Consider the following 8,461-nt stretch of genomic DNA (forward strand, 5'->3'; position numbering starts at 1 on the left):
TATATATATATAATCATAAATATACAGGGATTAGCAGGAGCTGCTTCTCCATATATATCTATATATAGAGAGAGATAGAGAGAATGGTTATTATATACAATTCCTTTATCATAGCAAGTTTGGCTTACAGCTGTTTCCAGTAGTCATTATAGATAGGTTTACTTAATTGGTCAATTGACCAATTGAGGTAAATTGAAAGAACTAAGAAAATTATTGATACCTTCGTCAGAGCCATTGCTGGAAATCAATAGACCAATTGGAAATCAATAGACTAATTGAATTAACCCATCTATAATGACTAATGTGAGCCAAATTTGCTATAATAAAGGAATTATACGTAATGTACCATTATTTTAATTTGTCTCTCACATATATATTGAGTCATCCCGTAAATAATGCGATTTTGTTATACTTATTTTATTTTTCAAAATTAAAATAAAGTTCTTTTTTTATATGAAATATACTCTCCTTCATTTTCTAAATGCTTTTCCATCTCCGTGGTAGACTTGCCAGGCTCCTCTTCCAAAATTCACTTGTCCGTGACGAAGAATACTCTTCCAGTACTGTTCTGACCTCGTTTTCAGAATTCATAATTTTTCCGTCCAAATGTTTTGAAGACTGCTGAATAAAAGATAATGAGATAGGGCAATGCCCAGCGAATATGGTGGATGAAGCATCGTTTCCCTTTCAAACTGTTCCAGCTTTTGGAATGTCATCTTCACTGTATGTGGCCGAGCATTATATTGATGGAAGAACGCCTTTCGTCTTGAAACCAAAAATGATCGATTTTCTTCTAGCACTAACTGAAGCCGCTCAAGCTGCGTACAGTAGATCTCTTTTGCTATTGTTTGGTTTGGGTTTAAATGTTCACAGTGGACTAAACCTTTCAAATCCCACCAAACAGATAACAACACCTTACGTGGGTGTAGACCTTCTTCAGCCTGGGTTGCCGGTGTTTCTCCTTTCCCTACCCACTGTCTTCGGCGATTGACATTTTTATAGAGAACCCATTTTTAGTCACCAGTCACTATTCGGTCCAAAAAAGGTTCGTTCGTGAGATGTGACAGCAAAGAAGAATACACATTAACTCTCTGCACGCGATTAGACTCGGAAAGTTTGTGAGGAACCCATTGACCCAATTTGCTGACTTTTCCGATGTCATGCAGGTGTCGATGAATGGTTGAATGACCAAATCGAAGTTTCTCTGCTAGTTCCGCACCAGTTACAATGGGATTTTGTTCCACCAGGGTTTGCAGGACGTCCTCGTCGAGCTCTTCAGATCTTCCAGAACGAGACTCATCTTCTAGGCTGTAGTTTCCGGCTCGGAATTTCTGGAACCACCGTTGACACTGGCTTATGCTTATTGTCCGATCCCCATATACTGCATTAATATTCGTCGCACTTTCCGTTGCGTTGTTGCCTTTAATGAACTCATAAAGCAAAATATGCCGAATATGCTCCTTTGTTACTTCCATTATAGCTTTGAAAAAATAACTATTAAAATAGAACTGCACTCGTCAAAACTTGCACTAAGAATAAGTACAAAGTAAAATTACTGCCTGCTTTTATAGCAAGTTGATGCAGGTACTTTATCCCGTCCCCTCCGACTTTTAGTTCATGCAATTAAAAACAACCGTATTATTTATGGGATGGGCCAATGTGTGTGTGTGTGTGTGTGTGTGTGTGTGCATGTATGTATATGGAAGAATTCTGCGTCTGAACGTCTTTTATCATAAGTTTACTTATTCAGAGCTAACCTGGGGCTAAACACATGCACATAGACAAACACAAAGAAAGAAAAGGTTACAAGCTAAAATTACACTTCCCATAAAATTTTGACGTAACTTTTCCAAAGAAATAAATCCCCGTTGTTAATTACCCAGACATGCCATCTGCATAAAAAAACAACAACTAAGTTAGTCTTAACATAATTAATTCATTAGACATAACATATGTTGGGGGAAAGAACATTAGGTCAATGACTGATAGTATTCGAATCTCTTGGACTACTAGGGGAGACAACTTCGGAAAAGTTTAAGCTTTAACAGACCTCCTCAGAGAATGGTAAACTTCACCATACTCGCTGTAGGTATGATATGAGGATCACTAAATAGATTTTACTATATATTCTTTAATAGTATTGATTTTTCACATCATCTCATGTGCATTATTGTACATTCCCTCATCATCACTCTTCGGCAAGTGCAACGAGGAACTTTTCACAGATGCAGTATAATGAAATCACAATATGACTGATGTTGTCTCCCATTCTTGTCCTAATCTGTGGCTTTGGTTACCCCAGGCATACACTGGGATTGAACCCAAAATGATGTAATTGCGAAGCAAGCTTCTTATTTCTTTACTGCCCACAAGGGGCTAAACATAGAGGGGACAAACGGATTAAGTCGATTACATCAACCCCAGTGCGTAATTGGTACTTATTTAATCGACCCTGAAAGGATGAAAGGCAAAGTCGACTTCGACGGAATTTGAACTCAGAACGTACCGCTAAGCATTTCGCTCGGCATGCTAACGTTTCTGCCAGCTCCTCCGCCTTCTTGCCACACAACTTTAGGGGTTGATGATCCTCAATAAAATAAAAGTGCACATACATGCACATGCATAACAGTTCAGTTCTGGATTTATACACTATTTACCAGTCTCACCCAAATGTAATGCCCACTCACCCCCATTCGTGTACACATCACACATCTCACTGAACAATTTATCCGCAGAACAGCAAACCTTTGGAATTGACTGTCCTCGGAACAGTGCTACACATAAGCGATTGCCTAGGACACTAAAATCTGGGGATACTGCACAAATTATGAACAACCAAACATTTTTAATCCAATTAAAAGTATGAAATTTCCGTAATACAGAAAGCAAGAAAGATCACTTGCAAAACAGAAGAGGATAGGGGAGACAGATTTTGGGTTAGCGGGATAAGACGAAAGGACCATATTGTGTTATGACTTGTCACGTAATTAGACAGGGAAGATTTAAAATTTTGCCACATGACAGGTTAACTTGGTGATATGAAAGATAAGAATACAGTATATTTCTTGTATACAAGTTTGTTTTAACTTTTTGATTGCATTTTTTCAACCTGTGGCTGGAAGAAATTTTAGAACAAATTTGTTTATGGAGGTATTTGATATAGGGCTGGGAAAGGTGGTGGGGGTACAGTGCAGGGCAGTATGTGGGACACGTTAAAGATCTGGGCACAAGATAGTGAAAATTGTAGGGGAGAAGGAACACATTGAAGATCTGGGCATAAAAGGTGCACATAATAGAAGAAAAGGTGCGACACGTAGGTCTGCAAATAAGGGGTGGTTGCACATTATAAGGCTGGTCTAGTATGCTGAATATCCTGGTATGGGTGCTGTTCCCTCCTCATATTGTTCACATCTCTCAAGAATTGTTTTAACCGAACATCAATCGTAAATATTACTCCACCGGTTCAAAATAACTCTTGTAGTTAGTCAATATTATCTGCAAAGGCAGCGAGCTAGCAGAATGCTTAACGGCATTATGTCCTGAGTTTAAATGTCATCCTTTAAGAGTCGATAAAATAAATACCAGTTGAGCACTGGAGTTGATGTAATTGAATTACCCGTCCCCTCAAAAACTACTCGCCTGGTGCCAAAATTAGAAAGTATATTACTCAGCTTCATCACCTCTTTTCGATACGATCCAATAATTGTCACAATCACAGACCTGCAATCATCATCTTCAATTCAATTATATTTATAATCATTGTCATTGTTGTTGATATGGGTATGCCGAAATGAATCATTAGAGACCCAAGAAAATACCTTGTGGTATTTAGTGACACTCCCTAGTTCTGAGCTCTCAATTCTCGCTAAGGTAACTTACTATTTCATCCTTACAAGCACGATTTGATACCCCTAAAATACTTTCTAGATGTGCGAGCGAAAATATAAAGGAGAATAATTGTCACTGACAGCATCAGCGTCATAGCAGAGTGATAATAACAATCGTTATAATACCTAAGATCGTTTGCATCGCAGTAGACGTCCTCCCTAACTCCACTGACCATGATGCAGTAAAGACGCTAAAATAGGGATCAAATGGTAGGAGTGACTTCCCTTGTTTCATGGTAGACGTAACCAATGAATCACAAAGCAATTTATATCAGCTGTAATATATAGACTCATCAATACATACATATAAGATATATAAGTATAGTGCCTGTATTATCTTATGTGCGTGCGCGAGTGTGTGTATAAAATGATGTATCACTTGCTCCTAAGTTTGAAAAGGTAGGTTTTGGTTATTGCAAAACTAAATTTACTCTACTCCCTTTCCAGAACCTTGCCAAAGATCTTTCTAAAGCGGTATATCTCGGGTTATGACACTCACTTCATTTCCGAGCTACACAAACCAGAAATTGTCACTCAATATTGTTTATTAACTAATGATTGCATGCAGCCATGTGTATATGTATGCACATGTTCTTATATATATATATATATATATATATTTATTTATATATATATATATATATATATAGGTAACGACTATCGTTAGTGATCATACTTTCATTCATATTTACTTAGCCAGCACCGTCCTTGTAGCCTTTCAACGGCTATGGTTGTTCATAATTATACACACGCACGCACATACACCTACGGTATTTTTTTTTAATATATATATATATATTCACAAGTCGGTTATATATGCAAAGGTGGGCACCATTAATCGAAAAGCTAACTTCGTTAATCCTTTAATTCTTTGAAAATATAACGGAAATTAACGTTAACTTTTATTGAAAAGGGCATAACTACAGTTTAATACCCCACCGATTTTGTGGCCTCATAACTTCCAGAAAAATGGATAGTTTTTAACGAAATTTTCACCAAATGATCGCGTATATTCTGTAGATTGAGTGTATGTAAAGATTTGTTGGAAAAAACAATTTTTCCGAGAGATTGGTGAGAGGAGTTTCGGAAAATTCCCAGGACCCGACGTTTCCCCCCCACGTTACTTTTTGGAAAGTAGGTATTTTTTAATGAAATTTTATACAAACGCCTTTCAAACGGTGTAGATTACGATTACAAAGAAATTTGTAGGCAATATTTTTGGCGGCGTGGGCAAGTTTCGGATCAGACGGCCTACATAAGTCTTCAGAATGATGGGAGGTATCTTTTCATGAAAAAAATTCTGAAAATTCATTTTTTTTTTCACTCGCTCACCACCCCAGTCCGAAACGATTTTGGCCTTTTTTTTTTTTTTCACTACACACTTAAAACCCGTGAGAGAAACATTTTCGATTTTAAAAAAATTATCAATAATTTCAGAGGAAAATGTGTAATTTAAGGGAGATCTGACTGCTGTTTCTAGCATATCCCAGAACCTCTCTCTTCGTTTCTTTCTCACTCACACATCTATTGATATTTTTCAATATTTTTCTCCCCATAAACAAATTTTATGGAATGATGATGCTAAAGTAACACACATGTAGTCCCAACCAAGCGAGGTCATGTTATGTGTGTGTGTGTAATAAAAAAAAACACATAAAAACATCTTTAGTGTTCATATTAATCTGTTAAATGTAATGCTTATTTTGTTCACATTATTTTGAATTATTCAGGTTCAAGCAGGGTGTCCACAATAGTTGCTTGTAACATTATAATTTTTTTACATACAGATTTGCAACTTTGTCAGTGGGTGCTTTATATACCATTAGCTTATAGTTATGTAATTTTAGCTGATCTTGCTGAGTACATTTGACTTTTATGGGCAGGTAAATTTAATTAACAGATGTAGAAGCAATAACATTATGGATAAGCGCTAAAATTGAAATTCTTAATGCATCTTACATGTTTGATTTGTTACTAAAATTATTTCAGATGGCAATGGACAAACATTTTACTACTTTTCAAGATGAGGTATATGTATATATAAGCATATAAGGTTAATACTGTGTATATGTATGTATGGACATATATGACTACTTTCGTTCCCTTCTTACACGTCTCTTTACTGGTCCTTGACCTGGATGCTGTCTGGGAGTGAGAAAATTGTACTTCATTGAACTTATTACAGGATGTACCAAGATGTGTGTGTGTAGACATATAAGACTACTTCATGCCCTTCCTACCCCACTCTTTCTGGTCCTTAATCTGGATACCGAATGGAAGGGAGGAAATTATACTTCATTGAATCAAATATATGATGTACACTACACTACCTAGCAAATGTTTGCACAGATCTTCTTTTCAAACACAGACAAAGATCCCACAACAACTACCTTCCCATTGTCTCACCCAAGTACACAATTTTAGGGCTGCAAACATCAACGTCGGCAAACACAGACAAAAGTCCCACAACAACTACCTTGTGAGTGATGAGGCCGTATCCCACACTGCCTGATATTTTAATCATCTCAGCAGTGATACCTGATGGTCCAGGAGATTTCCTAGTCTTCATTTTCTTAATTGCCTCATCTATTATACTACTATCAACTCTGATTGCTGGTCTCTCAATTGGTTCGATATTTGAAAGACTCTCCATCTTGCAGTCATTCTCCACATTTAATAACCTTTCATAATGGCATCTCCACACATCTTTCTTCTCTGAGTTACTAAGCACAAGCACGTAAACTTTGCCCAGGCTATTCTTATTCTAGCAGCTATACTCTCAGAGCATCCACCCAACTACTGACTTGGTCACCTAGGTAACGGAAGCTATCAACTATTTCTAGTTTTTCCCCCTGGCATGTGACAGAATCTGTTTTCTGTACATTTTCATTCCTATTGCCCCTAAGCATTTGCCACACACAAAAACTATCTTCCCAGTTAACCTTCCTTTGATATTGCTGCACCTCTTATGTGTCCATAGCTTACACCTTACGGAGTTCCTACCTACACCTTTTCTACAGATCGAGTAGAGCCATCTACCTGAAGAGATTTCTGATTTGTCTGCCTTCCTACTTATTAAGACTTTGGTTTTTGCTAGGTTGACTCTAAGGCCCTTAAATTCTAGACCTTGCTTCCACACCTGAAACTTCTTTTCTAGTTCTCATGTTGACTCAGCTACTAGAGCAAGGTCATCAGCATAGAGAGTTCCCAGAGGCATCCTGTCTTGAATTCCTCTGTTATTGCCTGGAGGACTATGATGAATAAGAGGGGGCTGAGGACTGATCCTTGGACCCCTACCCCTACCTGGAATTCTTCACTATACTTGTTGCCAACCCTCACCTTACAGACAGCATCCCTGTACATAGCTTGTACAGCTCTCGCTAACCACTCATTTATCCCTAGTTTCTGCATTGACCACCAGATAAGAGATCAGGGGACCCTGTCAAAGGCTTTCTCCATATCAACGAAAGCCCGGTACAGAGGTTTATCTTTGACGAGGTATTTCTCCTACATCTCGTCTAAACTAACTCTCTCCCTAATTACCTGATCCAACTTGATACCTCTGTAATTATTCATATCTAATGCATCACCTTTACCTTTGTAGCAGTTGGGTATGAATCAAATGTTCAAACAAAATATGACACTCTAACTCTCCTCTGAGGGCAATAACTCCAAATAAAAACTGACTGGGACCTTGATGTTGATGAGTGAGAGTAGTAGCAGTTTGGAGGATGGTGGATTACAGAATCAGCACAACACTAGACAAAATATCTTGCCTAACTTAGTTACATCTTTTTACATTCTGAAATTGAGCATTGTTGGGGATCAGCTTTGTGTGCCTTCCTTCTAGGTCAATGAAATAAGTATCCAGTAAAATACAGAAATCAGTTAAATATAGTGTATCCCTGTCCACAAATTAGTAATTTCTTGTCTATTTTGAAAATTGTTGTAGTAATCATATTGCTGCTGCTTCTTCTTCTTCTTCTTTATTACATATGTCCAAGTGTAGCAGTGGGGAAAGAAGTTTACATCCCAACCACATGGTTCTGGGTTCAGTCCCACTACATGGCACATTGGGGAAGTGTCTTCTGCTCCAAGCCAACCAGAACCTTGTGAGTGAATTTGGTAGACAGAAACTGAAAGAAGCCCATCATGTGTGTGTGTGTATATGTTTATGTGTACATATGTGTGTGTTTGTTACTGTCTCCTTGCCTTGACATTTTGTATCAGTTTTTGTTTGTGGCAGATGTTCAGGTGCAATAAAGACTGTAAACAAACAGGAAACAACTTCTATCTCATTTCAGAGTGAAAAACTAGAGGTAGTCGATAGCTTCCGCTATCTGGGCGACCAAGTTAGTAGTGGGGGTGGGTGCGCTGAAAGTGTAGCTGCTAGAATAAGAATAGCCTGGGCAAAGTTTAGAGAGCTCTTACCCCTGCTGGCGACAAAGGGACTCTCACTCAGAGTAAAAGGCAGACTGTATGACGCATGCATACGAACAGCCATGCTACATGGCAGTGAAACATGGGTTGTAACTGCTGAGGACATACGTAAGCTTGCAAGGAATGAAGCCAGT

General features: G+C 38.0%; 1 protein-coding gene across 3 annotated transcripts in view; it reads left to right on the forward strand.

The window, feature by feature from the left end:
- Positions 1–4,036: 4,036 nt before the first annotated feature.
- Positions 4,037–8,461, forward strand: part of LOC106873125 (zinc finger protein 180) — a 10,677-nt gene continuing 6,252 nt past the window's right edge. The window contains exon 1 of one of the 3 annotated variants that reach the window (XM_014920352.2): positions 4,037–4,097. The gene's annotated coding sequence lies outside the window, so the exon portion shown is untranslated. The other 2 variants (XM_052972803.1, XM_052972804.1) reach the window with 2 other exon arrangements.

The sequence above is a fragment of the Octopus bimaculoides genome, chromosome 14 (assembly GCF_001194135.2).
Source record: "Octopus bimaculoides isolate UCB-OBI-ISO-001 chromosome 14, ASM119413v2, whole genome shotgun sequence".
NCBI lineage: Eukaryota > Metazoa > Mollusca > Cephalopoda > Octopoda > Octopodidae > Octopus > Octopus bimaculoides.